The sequence below is a fragment of the Vicugna pacos genome, chromosome 7, assembly GCF_048564905.1.
Source record: "Vicugna pacos chromosome 7, VicPac4, whole genome shotgun sequence".
Classification (NCBI taxonomy): Eukaryota; Metazoa; Chordata; class Mammalia; order Artiodactyla; family Camelidae; genus Vicugna; species Vicugna pacos.
This window is the reverse complement of record NC_132993.1, coordinates 65,661,848-65,682,379: the sequence shown is the minus strand read 5'-3', so window position 1 is coordinate 65,682,379 and position 20,532 is coordinate 65,661,848. Positions and strand designations below refer to the sequence as shown.

The window sequence follows — 20,532 nt, the reverse complement described above, 5'->3', positions numbered from 1 at the left end:
CTTGATCATCCCTAGACAATGAGATTCAGGTTAGGACCAAGTAAAATAAAACACACAGTTTCAGAGGAAATTGACATTATTTGAAATGGAATAAAAAAAGGAATTTAATGAGGCTTAAAATATGCTAAAACTGCTCTTTCATTCCTTTCTCAAATGTTGGTACCTTGAAGCCAAGAACACATCAATGTATATTGAGTTGCTGGACAAGGAGATACAGTTTCATAATTTTCATTCTATTCTTCCAGAATACAGTGAGGCTACCAAATCACTAAGATGAGAGAAGGAAGAGCCTGAATGCTTATGCTTCCTCTTGAGACTGAAGCAATTATCTCTCAACATCTGAAATCCTGCTCCTTTGTCAAAGTACAGTTCAGAGGCCAAGTCCTCTGTGAAGTTTACTTTGGCTTTGGAAGGCTTATCACACCTTCCTCTCTGTTCTCTTAGAATTCCATTGAACCTCTATCACAGTTGGTTCTGAGTATGGTCCCTGGACCATGCAGCATGAGTATCATCTGGAAACTTGTTAGAATGCAAATTCTTAGCTTTCTCCCAGACTTTCTCAGTCAGACACTCAGGGGGTTGGACCCAGCAGACTATTTGTTGACAAGTCCTCTAGGTGGTTCTAGTGCCTACTAAAGCTTGAGAGCGAGGGCTTTCACAACTTGTACTTCATTTGCATTTTCTCATAGTTTGCCACAATTCCTCCAAGGTTTTCCAAGACTCCAAGTATGTCTATTTATTTATTTTTTTAACCTGAATTGCTCATATTGCTAAGACCATAGGGTTCAGGATATTTTGCAGTTAATACTAACTCTGTGAATGTTTGCTGTCAAATTGATGTCACACTTGAATTAGTTTGGTGTGTTAATATATCACATTAATTGTATTTGTGAAATATATACTGTTTGATAATTTTCCTGGGAAAATAGCGTAGTACTTGAGAAAATAATATTGCTTATTTTCTTTTGGTCAAATGAACCCTAAAACAGTAATTCAGGTTTTCATAGTCTGGTTTTCCTTGTGCCACCCTCAGAGAAGATTCCTTAGTGATTTTGCTATGTGCTGCTTATCCTTCTGGTGAAAGTGAAATGATTGGGTGCAAGCTTTGAGACTAGATTGATAGGAATTGTATCCCAGCTCTGCCACATTTTCTCTGGGCCTGTTCAAGTTACTGAACCTTTTTATGCCTGAGTTTCCATCTGAAAAATAGTGTATAGTGTTCTTTTTTCTAAGTTGTTATGAAGTTTAAAAATAAAGACTGTCACATGTCAAGCCATCAATAAACATTTGTGGTTATTTAATTATTGGTTTTATTATTATTAACTTGAGGAAAGAACAAATATAAATTTTCTACTGTGAATAATCATAGCATGCTTAACTGATTATTCTGAAAGTACCACATAATTGCTCTCCTGTGAAAGAACATAATATTTCTATACTAGGAAAAAATATCTGGACAATGGTTTATTCTATAAATTGTCCAGTTGATAAAATTACTTTTTTCTAAAGAACTGTGTTGTTACAAAGACCCTTAAAAAGAGACAACATGCTGTTCAAGAAGGAACAGTAGATTTGAAATCAGAAGGCCTAGGTTAGCTTTCTAGTTCAGTTCTGTTTATGGTTAGGATTTCAGTTTATGTGACAAATCAAGCAAGTTACTTAGCAAATCTGAACTGCAGTTTTCCACCTCTGAAATAAAAGCAATACTCTTTGGTAAATTAATTTCATAGAGTTGCTAAAAGAAATAAGGAAATAATAAACATAAAAATTGTTTGTAAAATGTAAAGTGGAACATGAATACAAGGTATAAACATCTTGCTGTTGCTGTTGTTATAATTATAAAATTGAACTACACTGCTACTCATTATTTGGTGGTATCTTCTCTTGTGTTATGTGGGCATGATTTATTGTTGAAAGTGGCAAGTAAGAGTGAACTGAGTAGTGTTCTTGATGATATAATTACTTCTACAAAGAACAAGGTGCAAAAATTTGAAACATTTCCTATGGGCTAATAACATGCTTATTGGACACAAATGACTTCTGCTTGGACGACTGACCCTGCTTGGATTTAAATTAGTGTCTGTAAGGCATATGGCCTTGCGCTGTATCCTGCAGGGCCATCAGATCCTTTGCCTTTGAAGAGAAAATGTGTTCTCTAGCTTACCTTCACTACAGTCCTAGTTAATCCGTTCCCTGGTACTTCTCTTTACGACTCCAGGCTATGCAGTAGTTCTCTGGTAAAATTCCATTCTCACAGGTCTTTTGATTTTATTTGATGTTTTTGTGCTTATGCTGGAGTTTTCTGTTTCTTAATATTTATGAATGGCACCACAAACTTGATGACAGTTTTAGACAAATCAGCCAAGAAATCAGGATCTCTGATCTGGCTGTTTTTCTAAAAGAACAATAACCACCGACCTCTTCTCTTTGCTTACTCTGGAGGTTAAATCAAAAGAACTGTGAGACACATGCCTGAAGTGTGGAGATTCACTTGCTTTTTCATTGAGGGTTAGAGATATATCCTAGGTAGCCATTGGATACTTGATGTGATACGTGCATCAAGGGAGGGTTCACTAGAAAGACAGGCAGAAGCACAAGTTTGGCCCCTTAAGAGTGTGTGACCCTCATGAGGAGTGATGTCAGCCATTGAGAAACCAGCTCAAGGTTGAAGTAAATTCCAAAATCCAAGTGGGATGGAGTGTCCTGACTTGGATACTAAGGAATGAAATGAACATAGCCTATTCCCACGGGATAATACAGTAAGTGAAATACAGAAAAGCACGAGATGACAAATGAAAATAATGTTGATAGAACCATGGAGTACATTGTGTTTCTTCTGTGTGGTTTTCTGTATCTTCCATATTTTATGTGTGAACATGTTATTATTTTTGTCAACAGGACAAATGTGCTGTGAGGCATCCAAGGAGATAGTGTAACTTCTTACAAGATTCTTTCCTTCTCCGACTTTGTATCTCCAGGGACTAGTCTAGTACAAGGAACATGGTATGTGATCAATATTTACTGCATGGATGAATTAATCAGTTTTAAAACATTGCAGGGAAGTACATATCATGTGGCCATGAATATATTTAAAAAGAAAAATATAAATTGGTAATATTACAATATGTATGAAGTCATGAAGTGGTTTTGGTCATATGAGTGATATAACCCGAGTTACGTTTTACAGAAAGATCACTTTGGATACTGTGCAGAAGTGACCTTTGAGGACAAAAGCAGAAGTGTACGACCAGCTAGAAAGCTATTCTAGATGAAAAATGGTGCTACATTGAACTTAAGTGGTTGGAAAGGAATGGCTACTGTTAGACTATGTTTTTGCATACCAATACAATTCTTGTTAGCAAACTGGACCTAGGCTATGGGGAAAAGAGAGTGCTAAAAATGACTCCAGGTTTTTTGGTGTGAGCTGCAGGAACAATGACAGTACCATTTCCTGAGAAGGGGAATAGTGGTGGGGAGGATGTCTGCAGGAAAGGGGAGAATACATCATTCGCTTTTGGTTATAATATATGTGAATTTCCCATTATATATAAAAGATGCCCAGTTAATTCAAATCTTGTTTATACAAATCTGTACAGTTCAGGAGAGAAATCAGAACTGAAGATATAATTTGTATGTTGTATGGTCATTAAATAGATACATTTAAACCATGAGTCTGGGTGATTCTGCATATATTGTGTGTGTGTGTGTGTGTGTGTGTGTGTGTAGAGAGGGAGAGGGAGAGATGGAGGGAGAAGAGGAAAGGGGAGAGGAGAAAGGAGGAGAGGGAGAACAATGCAGGTGGGTTAGAGGTTAAATGCAGGAACAGTGTCCTTAAAGAACAAGGAAGTCTGGGACAGGATCCAGGGGGTGAGAAGGTTTGGATTTCCACAAGATTAGGGACAGTACACTTCATTAGCATAGGAGAGAAAGGAGAGTATTTACACACACATGTAGGGAGGCCAGCAGGCAGATTAGGTGATAAGATTGTCTCACTGAGAGGGAGTGAGGAGTGAGGGGGATATGTCTGCAGTTTGAATAAGAGAAGGTCTGAAATAATACCTCCGTACGTGGAAGAACCAGCTGACTCTGAAGAGAGACATGCTGGGCATCTACTTGAGATCTGTGCTTAAAAATATTAGGTGAATTCAGTCAGCAGGTTTGAGTGCTTTCCTTTAGCAGTTCTCTGATGCTGAGGTGCAGGCGTGGATTAGGCACAAGTGGATTTAACCAGGGCTTATGTGGTGTAAAATGGGTATGACAGAGAGAGGACAAGAGAGTGGAGGGGATATGAGATGGAGTGATGAACAGTTACAGTGAACATTCTCTTTATTGTATAATGTAAACATTTTTCATGTCAACTGAAATTCTAATATGAATATATCCAAAGCAATTTATAATGTATCCAAAATATCCCATCAATGCATAATCGCTTTTTGATGTCTGTCAATATCAATGACATCCCCTTTTCCTAGTAGAACTCTTTGCACCTGCAAACATATAAAATATACTGTAAAAAAGTAGAGGTTGCTTTTTCCTGGGTTTATTTCAATAAAAGTTAATGGACTCTTACCAAGTACTGGGAGCCTTTTCTCTACAGTCCATTCGACCAGTGGTTTTCAAAATTGCTTTTTTCTTGAGCAGGAGAGTACCACTTTCTCTCCTTCAGTCCAGAATTTAGCCCTGCAAAAAGTCCAGGAAGTATGCACTGAGAGGGACTACCTTGAGTAAAACTTCTCTACCTGTTTTCGGAAGGAAGACTGACCCCCTCAACCCATTGGACCCATCAGCATTCTCTTTAGGCTTGGGCCGGTGGGTGACCTTGTCCTCATCTCTCTTGTACATTCATTGCAGCTGCCACAGGAAAGCATGTTTTACTAGAGGAAATCAAATCCTTGACAATAGACAAGAAGATTCACAACCTGGCAATTGATGGGAGGATAATGTTGGCCGAGTTCATAACATGGCTGCTATCAAGCAAAATGTGCCAACTCTTATGAAATGAAATGTAATAAACCAGCTACAAAAATAAATTTTGAACACCGAGATATGAGGAGAAACAGGAAGTTGCTAAGAGAAAGTGTCAGGGCTATTAGAAAGCTCCACATTTGAGCTTTCATTTGATTTGGCTATGGACAGGAATATACTTGAAGTTAGTTAGTTAGTCAGTCCTGTTTAAGAACTGTTCAGATTGACTCAAGTTTTATTTAGGGGCCCTTTTTTTCCTTCTTATACTAGATTTCTATTGTAAATAAATATTTTAACATTTCAGAAGTGCCTTTTTCCCTTTATAGCCAAACTTTAAATCCTCTTAGTGTCTGCCTGAAGCTTTGGGAGGTGTACTAACTCTTTTAGGCCACTAAGCAAACATTTAATTAATTAGCATGGTTGAGGTGGTGCAAAAGAGCCATAAATATAAATGTGTGTTGACAGAAAGGATGTTGGGCTATAGGGTTTTAGATCCCTCTAAAGTGGCCAGTTATGTGGACAATTCTCATAGTTGTATGACATTTGTCCTGGGCAACTAAGATGGTCCTGTTGGGACAAGTCAGACTTCTGTTTGCCTGATGACACTGCGGGATATTTCATGGCCTGAAGGTGGGAGGAAAACCCTTCTGCATAAAGAAGGCAATAAACAATTGAGAAACCTGGGAGCTCTCCTTAATCTCCCTCTGGCAGCCCAAGTAAAGTGAATTGTAAAAGCCCAACTTGGAGCCACACTGTTTTGAATGTAAAGACAAGGCCCAAATGTTCTTAATTTACTCCTAGGGAGCACTCAATCCAGCTGACTGTAACATAAGGAATTTAATAAAGTAAAAGCAAATTATCTAGTCAAACCTCCTGCTGCTGTTTTATAATATCAGAATGAAAATAGGCTTAATTTAGTCTGATTGTAATTGAATTCATTACAATATCCAAACATATTTTATGCTTTTCCCCCCTTGGATATTATATTGCCACTGATTGTCTGGATGGAAAGGGGGTGAAATTGCTCACTTGTTGAATGCAGATGAACTACTTCTCGATGCTGAGGTATCGTTCACCAAACTTCACAGATGGCAATGTATAAAATGGTCACTTTCAAATGGAATTATGATGGTTAAATTGAGTTACTTTATTTTATTCTATTTAATAGAGTTTACTAGATAATTTTATATTTAACCTTGTTATAAATCCAACATCAGAAGTTGTTTTTCTGTGAACTCACTGTAAGTGCAGGAGATTAAATTTATAATTATCAAACAGTTGCACTGTGCACTGGTCCCACAGGTGCTCTGTGGGCTTACACAGATGATAGGAGTGTCCCTCTGCCCATGAGGCTGGTAAACCAGACAAAGGAAGCACATCAGAGACTGAGCCTTAAAGAAAAAGCTGGATGACAGAAAAGTGACAGTCATGAGAGTTCAGAGAGTGAATTCAAGCTATTCCTTTGCTGTATTCATATTATATTACCCCATAAATAGAGAATTTATGCTTTCCTACTTCCTACATGGTGGCAATTTCTCATCTGTCTCATTTGCGTTTTTGAAGATTATGATCAGCTAGGTTTTATTAAGAATAGGTGAAGGATTGTTAATTCAGGATAATCAGGCTGGCTCATTGGAGTTGTACTAAAGATAACAAGTTAATCCTTGTGGAAAACTTGAGTATAACATACCCTATAGAATGGGAAGTGTTATGTATGTGCTATCTTCTAAACTTCTCAAATGATGATAGAATAAGGTGTTGGCTAAAAATGTTGAACATGAAGTACTGATATAGTGCCAGACAGAAAATTGCTTGCAATGCATAATAAAAATCATCATTTCACAACATTGGAAATGAACCATACTACAATAAAAAAAATATCATCAGTCAGTACAGGGGAAGACTTAGATAACTGAGAAAAAGGATGAGCTCTACCTATGGGCAGATGTGCAAGGCACACTGTCTGGCTCAGAACGACATTGATGGTCTTGCCTGATTGTTACTTTATGTGTCAGGTAATGACCAGTTGTGGGAAGAGCAGCTCCACAATGGAACAGAGACACAGACCTCAGCCATTTGAAATTCTCTGAGGAGGGTTCTTAACTTCTCTGGTCCCTGTCTAAGCACCATGGATTGATGCTTGTTTGGAATTGCCATATTGTGTTTGTGAGTTGTGGGTTAGGATGGGATGTTTCTCCTTTGAATCAATACTCCTTGATTTTTTGTCAAGGGAAGTGGTTATTCTCTTAGTCATTAGAGTTTGGTTCCCCTTCTACAGGGGACTGACTTTGCTTTTGGTTCTTAAAGTAGTCTTGGGATAAGTATATTAGTTATTTATTCTATTTATCCTAAATAGGACTTTGGAAATTCAAACCCAACATGATTTGTATTCATGGAGAAAGAATTGACCACAGAGTAGATCTGATGAGAAGAATAAAATATTGTCTCTCAGTGAAGATGAAGCATGGCCAAATTATCAGGAACCCACAGAGTATATGAGTATGTAATTCGAATAATATCTCCTTCTAATTCACCCTCAAGCACAGCCATCCAACTGCAGGCCCTCATCATACTGATAGAGGGATGGCTAGCAGAGTATCCTCAAAAGCTATATGGGAACACTTTCTTAGTAACTAGTAATAATAATAATTCCTTATATCTCAATGGAAATCTAAAATTTAAAGTAAGCTCCTACATATGTTGTTTTATTTGATCTTCATTATGACCCCTGAACTGTGAAATAAATAAATGGTAGGAAATGTGCAGTCACTATTCCCTGGTTACCTAGAACAGCTCATAATCTTTTTGAGACAGTATCAGTCCATGTTATATTGGACATCAATGATGAATTCGTTGCCCTTCTAAATAAATACCAAGATCTGTGGTACTGTATTTTATTAGATTAGGAAGGCCACTTACATATATATGTATTCTTCTAGAAATCAAGGGCTGTAGATGGAAATTAAATCACACAGGACCACAAAGTAATTAGAAAATGAGCTAAAATTGGAACTCAAAATTCTTCCTCATTTTAATGCTGATAAGGAAGATGGTCTTTGCTAATTATATAATATAGAGGAAGTCTGAGCATATATATATATATATATATATATATATATATATATATGATGAACATGGGCTGCATCCTTCTCAGTTCAACATTTAAGTATGTATTAGCATAAGACACTTAATTTAAAATTACCATTGACTTCACGGTCAGCATGTAGCAATTCTTCTTTCTAACTTTAAACCATTTCATTCTGAAAGTATAAAAAAAGATTAGAGACAGCAGCAAGATTTAACTGGACACATTTTCAAGTCAATGATGCATTTGATTTCAGTATTTTTGTCTTGTAATCACAAGTCTGTACTAGTGCTTTAAATGGAAGGATATTAGATGAATGGCATAGAAAAGATAAATTGTCCTCAGGTGCCCTTTCTGGCATTACAAAGGAGTTATTTTCAAAAGAACTTTTTATATCAAAGCTTTTTCAAAGAGCTAGTTCAGGGAAGCATTTGGTATTTACAAAAACTAGTATTTCTGAAACTGCGAAGCCTACATTCTATTAAAAAGAATTCCCACTTCTCAAAAACTTAAAGAACCCCGAGAGTGCTTAATGGAAACTCTTTTAAATAAATGAAATGAACCAGCAGCAAGAAAAGTTTTGGCATGACCCAATGAAAAGCAACAGTCACAAGCTCTGGCTCTGTCACTGTCTAGTGGTGTGACCTGGAGAAGGAAATAACGTCTCGACCTCATTGTCTTCATCTGAAATCAGATGGAGTTGGACTACATAACATGTAAACGCTATTTCAGTTTTAATTGACTATAAACCTGTATTTTATTAGTATTACATTTTTAGATTTGATTCCCTCAACCAGCCTCACCAAATAAGGTGGTTTTAGCATTTCTACCCAGATTTCATAGAACACATTGCTTCTCCCTTTTCACAACAGACCTCAGCCCTTTGAAAAGTTCACCCATGTATTTCTGGAGATGCCTGAGGGTGTCTTGCATGGGCTCATGAATAAATCTGTCTGGTGGCCAGAGCTCCTCACCAAGCCTTTGTCAGGTACACTCAGCTCCATCACATCTACCAGAGCTTTGCCATTGCTCTGTTGGCCAGTCACCTTATCCAGATACTGTCTCCTGGAACTTCCAAGCTGTGGACCTTTGAGATGCAAACATGAAAGCTGTGTTTTCTTGCAGTCTCACTACATCAGAATCAGGTTAGAAACACTTTTTCCTTCTGAGGCTTCAGTCCCAGCCATGGGACTGAACTGTGGATAAAGTCTGGGAAGTCTTCGTTTTCCTGGTCACAGAACCCTCCCATAAATCTTCGCCTCACCAGTCCCATTCGTCTTAAGCAAATCATCAGTGTCCAGATTCCTGAGAGGTTGTGGACTCCACAAAAACCATCTCAGTTTGGCTAAGTCAAGGCTTCTCTTCTACTGTGCATTCACAAATACTTGTTGTTGGGAATTAACGTTTTTAAATGGTGCATAGCACCTCCTGTGACAGCTTCAGTTTTCTCAATAAAAGGGAGAGACAGCTAGCATGAGGAAGTGTGCCTTCAGATTAGAATCGTCTTATTCTTGGGTCACATTGGTTTTCCTATTAGAAGGTCTTTCATCTAATGTTTACTCTTAGGACACTGTAAATTTTCTATCATTATCTGTGTGATATGGGGTTACCAGTATCAAGTAAATGTTCATAAATGTGACTTCAACTTTAAAAAGAGGCTGTAAACTTACAGCAGTCATGAAGGCTTAGTACAAAGTGTTTGAGATTCGTAGCCAGACACGTGGGGTCAAATCTTGGCTACACCAATCACTTATGGTAGAGCAAGTTATTTACAACCTGAACCAATTTTCTTATCTATTAAAGGGAAATAGCAATGCATAACTTGTAGAGCTTCTCTAAAGATTCAGTGAGCCAACACATGTAAAGTACTTGGTACAGCAAGCCTTAACAAATGTCATATATCTGAAGGGACTCTTTTCTTCATGACTAGTTTCTTCTAGACTATTGCTACCTCTTAGCATACAGAAAGTGTAAAATGCTACTGTGTGACATTTATTGTGAAAGTAAATTCACCTCTCTGGTCTTTAGTTAGATTAATGGCAAAATGCAGAGGCTGGCTCCAAATGATTTCTAAAGTGCCCTTGAACTCTAAAATTAGTGATTCTATAATTTTTAAATGTTCAGTTCATTAATGAAATGATATTACCTTTTCTCTTTGATACTTGTCAAATTCACTTTAAAAACTATTATCACACTTCATTTATTTTCTAATAAATTTCTGACAGCGTGAATTAAACATTCAAGGATCCCACTGAGTTTTGTTAAATCAAGCTTACATAATGCTAAGTGGAGTCTGAAGAAGTAAAATCTTGTATTATGGTTATCACACATACTATTTAATGAGGTATCATATGGCGTTTCCAGATGCCACTTAATTTTAGTGAGGTGAAAATTAGCTTTATTCTGCCTATCAGGCAACACACTATATGTTGTTCCTCACTGTTTTCACTGCTCTATGATTTCAAAAATCAGTAATTTTCTTTTTTATTGGATATAACTGATGTAAATATTACGTTAGTTTCAGGTGTACAACATAGTGATGCAACATTTAAATACATTACATAATGATCACCATGATAAGTCTAGTAACCATCTGTCCCCATACAAACTTATTATAATTTTACTGACCATATTTCTTATGGTGTACATTACATCTCTGTGACCTTACTTATTTTATAACTGAAAGTTTATATCTCTTAATGTCCTTTACCTATTTTGACTAATTCACCAGCCCCCTAGGGAATTCTCTGAACCTATGAATATGTTTTTGTTTTGTTTTGTTTTTTAGATTCCATATATAAGTGAAGTCATAGGATATTTGTCTTTGTCTCTCTGACTTATTTCACTTAACATGATACCCTTTTTATCCATCCATGTTGTCACGAATGACAAGATTCCATTTTTTATGCCTGAGTAATATTACATTATATATATTCTATTGATAGATGAATGGATATAGAAAAATGACATTGTTGAAACAACCTAGGTGTCCACTGAGAGATGAATGGATATAGGAGAAGTGTTATCAGTGGATACCTAGGTTGCTTCCTTATCTTGGCTAAAATAAATAATGCTGTAACAAATAAAGGAATACACATATCTTTTCAAATTAATGTTTTTATTTTTTTCAGAAAAATGTCTAGAAGTTGAATTGCTGGATCGTATGGTAGTTCTATTTTTAATTTTTTGAGGAATTTCCATTTTGTTTCCCATAGTGGCTGTACGAATTTACATTCTGACCAACAGTGTCTGAGGGTTCCCTTTTCTCCACATCTCCACCAACACTTACTATTTGTTCTCTATTTTATGATAGTCATTCTGACAGATATGAGGTGATATCTCATTGTGATTTTGATTTGCAATTCCCTGATAATTAGAGATGTTGAGCATTTTTTCACATGTCTCTTGGACGTCTGCTTGTCTTCTTTGGAAAAATGTCTTTTCAGGTCTTATGCCCATTTTAAAATCAGATTATTTGGGGTTTTTTTGATATTGAGTTGTATGAGTTCTTTATATATTTTAGACATTAACCTTTGAATATTGGCCTTATCAAGTGTATTGTTTATAAATATATGCTCCCATTAAGTAGGCTGCCTCTTAATTTTGCTGTGTGAAAGCTTTGCTGGGCAAAATCTTTTTAGTTTAATGTACTCCTATTTGTTTATTTTTACTTTTGTTTCCCTTACTTGAGATCTATCGAAAAAATATTGCGAGGACTGATGTGAAAGAGCATTATTGCCTATGTTGTCTTCTAGGAGTTTTGCGGTTTCTGGTCTTAACATTCAAGTCCTTAATCCGTTTGACTTTATTTTTGTACATAATTTGAGACAGTAGTCCAGACTCATTCTTTTGCATGTAGCTGTCCCGTTTTCCCATCACCATTCATTGAAAAGGTTGTCTTTTCTCCATTGTATTTTCTTGCCTTCTTTTTCATAGATTAATTGACCATTTAAGTTTGGGTTTATTTTGGTCTCTTTACTCTGTTCTGTGTCTCCACTGATCTGTGTGTTTTGTTTTTGTGCCAGTATTATACTGCTTTGATTATGGTGGTTTTGTAGTATAGTTTGAAACAAGGAAGTATTATACATCCAACTTTGTTTTTTCCTCAAGTTAGTGAGAGTAAGCATCCTTGTCTTGTGTTGATTTTGTTGATCTTAGAGGAGATGCTTTCAGGTTTTCAGCTTTTTACCACTGAGTATGATGTTGGATGGGGGTATGCCATATATGATGTTATGTTGGAGTGTGTTCCCTTCATACCCACTTTGTTGAGAAGTTTTTTTTTTAAATCATAAATGGATGTTGAATTTTGTCAAAGGCGTTTTCTGCATCTATTGAGATAATCATATGATTTTTAGTCTTCATTTTGTTACTGTGGTGTATCATACTGATTGACTTACAAATATGAACTATCCTGAATACCTGAGATAAATCCCACTTGATCATGTTGTATGATCTTTATAATATATTATCGCATTCATATTGCTAGTATTTTGTTGAGGGTTTTTTGTACATCAGTGATATTGGCCAGTGATTTTGTGTGTGTGTGTGTGTGTGTGTGTGTGTAGTGTCTTTGTCTGGTTCTGGTATCAGGATTGTGCTGGCCTCTTAGAGTGAGTTCAGAAACCTTCTGGAAAAGTTAGAGAAATATAGGTGTTAGCTCTTTTTTAAGGTAGGGTAGAATTTACCTGCCTTGTCTTGTTCTTTTGTTTGAGAGTTTTTTTTTTTTAATTACTGATTCAGTTTCATTACCTGGAATAGTTATGTTCTTATTTTCTATTTCTTTGTGATTCAGTCTTAGAAGATTACTTGTTTCTAGGAATTTGTCTGTTTCTTCTAGGTTGTCCAATTTGGTGGTTTATAATTATTGACATCAATCTTTTTGGATCTTTTGTGTTTCTGTGGTGTTAGTTGTAAGTTCTCCTCTTTCATTTTTGATTTGTTTATTTAGGTTCCCTTTTTTTCTTAAGTAGTCTGGCTAAAAGTTTTAACAATTTTGTTTATCTTTCAAAGAACCAGCTTTTAATTTCATTGATCTTTTCTACTGCCTTTTTAGTCTCTATTTTATTTATTCCCTCTCTGATCTTTATTATTTCCATCTTTCTGCTATCTTTGAGTTTTGTTTGTTCTTAAGTTTTTATTTCCTGGAAAAAGCTTCTAGTATACTGTTTCCTTTGATTTTAGTCCATTTACATTTAAAGTAATTATGACAAGGTATGTACTGTTGCCACTTTGTTAATTTCTTCTGATTGTCTTTTTTTTTTTTCTCTTTTCCCTTGTGATTTGAATACTACCTTTAGGTGTAAGGTAAAGTTATTTATCTGAGATTTTTCTGGTTTCCTGTGGCAGGCTTGTATTGCTATAAACTTCCTTCTTAGAACTGCCTTTGATGTATCTCATAGATTTTAGAATGCTTTGTTTTTGTTTTTATTTGTCTCCAGGTATTTTTTACTTCTTCTTTGATTTCTTCAGTGACCCACAGGTTGTTTAGTAGCATATTGTTCAGTACCCACATGTTTGTGGGGGTTTTTTTGTTTTTTTTTTGTTTTTTTTTTTAGTGCTCTAAGTACATCCATTCTAATGTGTCATTTAAGGCCATATTTCCTTGTTGATTTTCTTTCTAGGTGATCTATCCATTCATGTAAGTGGGGTATAAAAGTCCCTGCTATTGTACTAATGTCAGTTTTTCCCTTTATGTTAATATGCGCTTTGTGTATTTAGGTGCTCCTATGTTATGCACATATGTTTTTGTAAGTGTTATATCTTCTTCTTGGATTGATCTCTTTATCATTATGTATGAGCCTTCTTTGTTTCTTATTACAGTCTTTGTTATAAAGTCTATTTTGTCTGACATAAGTAGTGTTACCAGGTTTACTTTTCATTTCCATTTGCATGAAATACCTTTTTCCATTCTTTTATTTTCAGTTTACTTCTATTTTTAGATCTGAAATGAGTCTGTTATAGGCAGCATGCATATGGGTTTTTATCCATTCAGGCCCTCTGTCTTCTGATTGGAGCATTTAGTCCATTTACATTTAAAGTAATTATTGATAGGTGCATACTTATTGCCATTTTGTTATTGTTTTCTGGTTGTTTTTGTAGTTCATTTCTTTTTTTCTTCTCTTGCTCTCTTCCTTTGTGAGTTTATCTATCTTTAGTGTTATGTTTGGATTCCTTTGTCTTTATGTTTTAATGTAGGTTTTTGGTTTGTGATTACCATGAATTTCACATAAGATATCCTATATATCGCTGTCTCTTTTAAATTGATGATCTCTTAAGCGCTAATGCATTCTAACAGCCCTACATTTTTAATTCCCCCCAACATTTCCTGTTTTTTAATGTCATATTTTAAATCTTTATTTTGTGTATCCCTTAACTACTTATTGTAGATACAGATGATTTTACTACTTTTGTCCTTTGACCTACCTTCTAGCCTCTTCTACCATCTTTACTGTATGTTTGCCTTCACCAATGAGATTTTTCCTTTCCTAATTTTCATATTTCTAGTTGTGGCCTTTTTTTCCACTTAGAGACATCTCTTTAACATTTATTGTAAAGTTGGTTTAGTGAGGCTGAACTCTTTTAGCTTTTCCTTGTCTGTAAAGCTTTTTATCTCTTTTTCAAATCTTAATGATAGCCTTGCCAGGTTAAGTATTCTTGGTTGTAGGAGTTTTCCTTTCATCATTTTCAGTATATCTGGCCTGCAATGTTTCTGCTGAAAAGTCAACTGACAGTCTTATGGGCTTTCTCTTGTTTGTAACTAGTTGCTGTTACCTTGTTGAATTTAGGTTTCTCTCTTCATCTTCAATTTTTTTAAGCTTTTTTATTATAGTATGTCTTGGTGTGGTTTCTTTAGTTTTATCTTGTTTTGGACTCTCTGTGCTTCCTGGGCCTAGATGTCTGTTTCCTTCCCCAGGTTAGGAAATTTTCAGTCATTATTTCTACAAATAAGTTCTCTGCCCCTTTCTCTCTTCTCCTTCTGGTACTCCTATAATGCTTATGGTAGTATGCTTGATATTGTCTCAGAGGTCCCGTAAACTGTCTTAAATTTTAAAGATTGTTAATCTTTTTTTCTGTTCATCTTGGGTGACTTCCACTACTTTGTCTTCCAGACCATTGATTTGTTCTTCTCTATCATCTAATTTACTGTTGATTCCTTCCTTATAGGGCATTTTTCATTTCACTTATTATGTTTTTTAGCTCTGGTTGCCTTTTAACTATCTTCTAACTTTTTGTTGAAATTCTCACTGTGTTTATTATTCTTCTCCTGAGTTCAGTGATTGTATTTACAGTCGTTACCTCAAACTCTTTATCAGTAGATTGCTTATCTACCTTTTGTTAAGTTCTTCTAAAGTTTTGTCTTATTCCTTTGTTTTGAGTATATTCCCCATCTTCTCATTTTACCTAATTTTTGTATTAATTTCTATCTATTAGGTAGGTTGATTACAGCTCCCAGTCTTAGAGAAGTAGCTCTTTGTAGTGGACATCCTTTGGGTTCCAGCAGCATCTTCTCCTCTGGTCACCAGAGTTGGAGGCTTTAGGTATGTCAGCTATGCAGGCTGCATGTGCCTTTCTGTTGCGGTGAGGCTGGCTGCTGTTGGCATGCTGGTAGACGTGACTGGTAGGCATTCCTGTTTGTAGGTCACTGACCCAGGGGTGTGGGTCCTGACTAGACTGCATCTTAACCTTCCTGTCCATCTTCTTGTGGCTTCTTCTTTATATCTAGTTGTGGAAAGTTCTTTCTACTACTTTTCAGTTCCTTCTCATTGATAGTTGCTCTGTAAGTATTTGTAATTTTAGTACACCTATGGGAGGAGGTGATCTCCCAATCTCCTGACTCTGCTGTCTTGATCCTGCCACTCAGTCATTTTCTGTGTGTCGATTGTGTTTAGTTCTGCTAGAGTAGTTCAATTTTGAAAGAGTGAAAGGTGACAAAATAGCTCTGACAGTATAAGTTTACTAGACATTTTTGTGAAATAGAACTACAAATCAGCCCTCTTGAAAATCTGTAATACTACAAAACTAACTAATGCTGTGATCTTTTACTCCATTTTAAAATGTTGAACACAATTAATTCCATCATTGTATTCTATTATTATGTGAGTAATTTTTGATACCTTATCCTTTGTATTTTCCAGAGAAATGTTTAAGTTTGGGGATTGTTTTTTCAACTTGCTCTTCTCTTTTGAAAACATAGTCATCATATATTTTCCTTGTGTTCTTCCAAGAGTTGATCTTTTTTAATAATTTTTTTCTTTACCATTTCCTGAGAACTCTGTTTTCTGTTGATTTTTTTTTTGTTCAAAATCAAGACCCATGGATTTTTCTTAAAAATGATACTTTTCATTTGTAGTAATATCTTTAAATCTTTAGCTATATGCATTTATATAAAACCACTAAAATCGAAGAGTGAGGAATTGGTAGTTTGAATTATTTTAAAATGACTTATTGTAATTGATGCATTAACTGCTTATAATCCATTTGAATAAAAATGAATGGAGTGGCAGTAAAAAAGAACCTATCATATCTCTAAACTGCTGAGATCTAGTATTTTAGCCACATAATTGTCACTTTATGCATTTGCAAAGTACACTTCACTTCTCACTTGAATATCCTTTATTGCTGTTTCCTATTATTAGATGGTTTCTTCTTTTTCTATGTTTAAATACAATTGTTATTTTACCATCTATCTTCTTTTCTAAAATAACATTTAAATAATCAGAATTTCTAGCTCAAGACTCAAATTAACTTCTTCTTCACATACAATGTTGGGTTATCTAGATCCTGGGAGAATCAGAATATCAGTAATATTCCTCTCTTCTAACTTTTTTCTCAATAAAATAGCAGAGGTTTCCTTTGCTTGAAAATGGAAAACATATGAACGGTTTTCCAGAGCTCATCAGGTTATATTAATTTTACTACAAACCTCTATTATTAAAATTCTAAATAATAAGTCTATAAGTCTTTATGAAAGAAGGTTTTTTTTCTTAGCACAAGTATCTACCACAGGGTTTTAAGTGTTTCAGTGTATATATCATCAATAGACTCATTATAAAGACCTGTGCCAGTATTCCTATTACAGACTCCAAATATTTCATATTGCTTATAAAAGTTATACGCTGACTTTGTATTTGCTTTACACTAAGTGCAAGAATTGTTGTTTAAAACACACATTTTCAAATTTTCCATTAAAGAATGAAATGAAATAATTTCGTTAAAGAAGAATAATAAGAATGAGATAATTTTCATTAAATAAAATTAGAAAAATCAGAAAGTAGGCAAAAAGAAAGGTCACTTATCTATTATTTTATGTCTCTAATGTAGTCACTATTAGTATTTACACTTGAGCAATGTGATTTGTTATTTTTTAATCAGTAAGGTGCTTTCTGTCTTATTTTGAAAATAACTTGCTTAATGTATTATATATGTTCTTTGGCATTTCTGAATAACAAAGTTTTAGACAGGCAAGAATTAACATTAGTCTAAATTTCATGTGAGAATCTGAAACTGAATAATACTCCTTGGAATTTAAAATGATTGACAGCAATATAATGAAATTTTATCTTGTAGAAATCAAGTAAAAGAAAAAGTATTATAGTCTATAGAGCTTGAAACAGATGAAAATATTGTGATATTTGGGAGATATTCAAATCCCAGGATTTTATAACTCTTTCAAAGATACGTGTTGACCTATTCAGAAGAAAAGATATCCTTATCCACAACCTAAATATCATCAATTCCCTTTTCATGTCCTCAGGTACCAAAGAAGAGCAATGCACATGTTAATATAAATTTTCTTTGCCATCTTCCAAAACTTTTTGACCTTTCCATCCCTGACCTAATTATATAAGACAAACAGTAATTATTTGCCTGTAGGTTTACTTATCCCCTAATATTGAGCAGAGAAAATGGGTAATCGTAAATGTAAAACTAGAGAATAGAAAGTATGGAAATGAAACAAATTAGAGAGTAGTTATTTGCTTCACAGAAACATTCATTAAAAAACATTTTAAAAAGTCTTAACTTACTTTCTTTTAAAAAGCATGGTTGAATTTAATCACAAAAAATTTAAAAACTAATAAAATGAGGGATATTGGGTTTGGAATTATAGAGCAATTCCTTTGTAATCTGGTAGGTTTATTCAAGAAATATTTATTGAGTGCATCTTATATAGCCTACTTTTTAAGCAAATATATTTGCTCTAATTGGGGTAACATTGTTTAATACTAACCCTATCAACATTACTGACAAGAAGCTATGATGAGTTTACAGAAAGGCTTGTTTTAATAATTGTTACAGAATTGTTTTCTTATGGCCTAGGATTAAGCATTGAACCAAAAACCACATGGATGATGAATTGATATTATTTTTCAGAAGGTACTGTGATTCTATCCCACAGCTGAAAAAATTATCTAGGGAAGTAACAGTGTCTAATATATGCAGGGAAAACATTACTTTATAATCTGTTTTTGGTTATCTTACATTGATAAGAAAGAAAAAGTTGACAATGATCAGCTTGTATAGGGGAATCTTTTTCTCAAGTTTTCTCTCCCCTGGAAAAGAATGAAGAACCAAATGAATATTTAAATATTAAGCATATTTTGACTCAAAATATGTTCAGGATCTAAAGATAACTTTTAATATTTTTATTGAGTTATAGTCATTTTACAGTGTTGTGTCAAATTTCAGTGTAAAGCAATTTTAAAGTTATACATGAACGTACGTATATTCATTGTCACATTTTTTTTTGCTGTGAGCTACCACAAGATCTTGTATATATTTCCCTGTGCTATACAGTATAATCTTGTTTATCTATTCTGCATATGCTTGTCAGTATCCACAAATTTTTGACTCCCAGTCTGTCCCTTCCTAACCCCCGCCCCCTTGGCAACCACAAGTTTGTATTCTGTGTCTATGAGTCTGTTTCTGTTTTGTATTTATGTTCATTTTTTTTGAGATTCTACATATGAGAGATCTCATATGGTATTTTTATTTCTCTTTCTGACTTACTTCACTTAGAATGACATTCTCCAGGGACATCCATGTTGCTGCAAAAGGTGTTATGTTCTCTTTTTTTGTGACTGAATAGTATTCCATTGTATAAATATACCACATCTTCTTTATCTAGTCATCTGTTGTTGGATATTTAGGCTGTTTCTATGTCTTGGCTATGGTAAATAGTGCTGCTATGAACATTGGGGTGCAGGTGTCTTTTTGAAGTAGGGTTCCTTCTGGATATATGCCCAGGAGCGGGATGATTGGGTCATATGATAAATGTATTCCTAGTCTTTTGAGGAATCTCCATACTGTTTTCCACAGTGGCTGCACCAAACTGTATTCCCACTGGCAATGAAGGAGGGTTCCCTTTTCTCCACAGCTTCTCCAACATTTGCCACTTGTGAATTTTTGAATGATGGCCATTCTGACTGGTGTGAGGTGATACCTCATTGTAGTTTTGATTTGCATTTCTCTGATAATTAGTGATATGGAGCATTTTTTCATGTGCCTATTGATCATTTGTATGTCTTCCTTGGAGAATTGCTTGTTTAGGTCTTCTGCCCATTTTTTTGGATTGGGCTGTTTATTTTTTTCTTACTGAGTCGTATGAGCTGCTTATATATTTTGGAGATCAAACCTTTGTCGGTTTCATTTGCGAACATTTTTTCCCATTCCATGGGTTGTCTTTTTGTTTTACTTATGGTTCTCTTTGCTGTGCAGAAGCTTGTAAGTTTAATTATGTCCCATTTGTTTATTCTTGCTTTTATTTCTATTGCTTGGGTGGACTGCCCTAGGAGAACACTTTTGAGATGTATGTGAGATAATGTCTTGCCTATATTTTCTTCTAGGAGGTTTATTGTATCTTGTCTTATGTATAGAGGGAACATATCTTAACATAATAAAAGCTATATATGACAAACCTACAGCTAGCATAGTACTCAGTGGTGAAAAACTCAAAAGCTAAAGTCTGGGACAAGACAAGGCTGCCCACTATCACCACTCCTATTCAACATAGTCTTGGAAGTCCTAGCCACAGCAGTCAGGAAAGAGAGAGAAATAAAAGGGATCGAAATTGGAAAAGAAAAGGTAAAAGTGTCACTATATGCCAATGACATGATGCTATATATAGAAAACCCTAAAAGGTCCACACAGAAACTACTAGAACTAGTCAAAGAATTCAGAAAGGTAGCAGGTTACAAGATTAATGTTCAAAAATCTGTTGCATTTCTTTACACTAATGATGAATTAACAGAAAAAGAAAGTAAAGAGACAATCTCGTTTAAAATAGCACCCAAAGTAATAAAATACCTAGGAATAAATCTAACCAAGGAGGTGAAAGACTTATACATGGAATACTGTAAACCATTGATGAAGGAAATTAAGGAAGACTTTAAAAACTGGAAAGATATCCCATGCTCTTGGATTGGAAGAATCAATATTGTTAAAATGGTCATACTACCCAAGGCAATCTACAGATTTAATGCAAT

The 20,532-nt window shown here is 34.9% G+C and overlaps 1 protein-coding gene across 11 annotated transcripts in view; it reads left to right on the top strand.

Moving 5' to 3' along the window:
* The window catches only part of ZNF804B (zinc finger protein 804B), a 775,441-nt gene that overhangs the window by 195,670 nt on the left and 559,239 nt on the right, over positions 1-20,532 (top strand). For 9 of the 11 annotated variants that reach the window (XR_012074529.1, XR_012074528.1, XR_012074530.1 and 6 more), the window contains one exon: positions 2,899-3,003. The exons of the other annotated variants lie outside the window; for them this stretch is intronic. The gene's annotated coding sequence lies outside the window, so the exon portion shown is untranslated. The remainder of the gene's footprint in view (positions 1-2,898; positions 3,004-20,532) is intronic. 11 annotated transcript variants of the gene reach the window in all.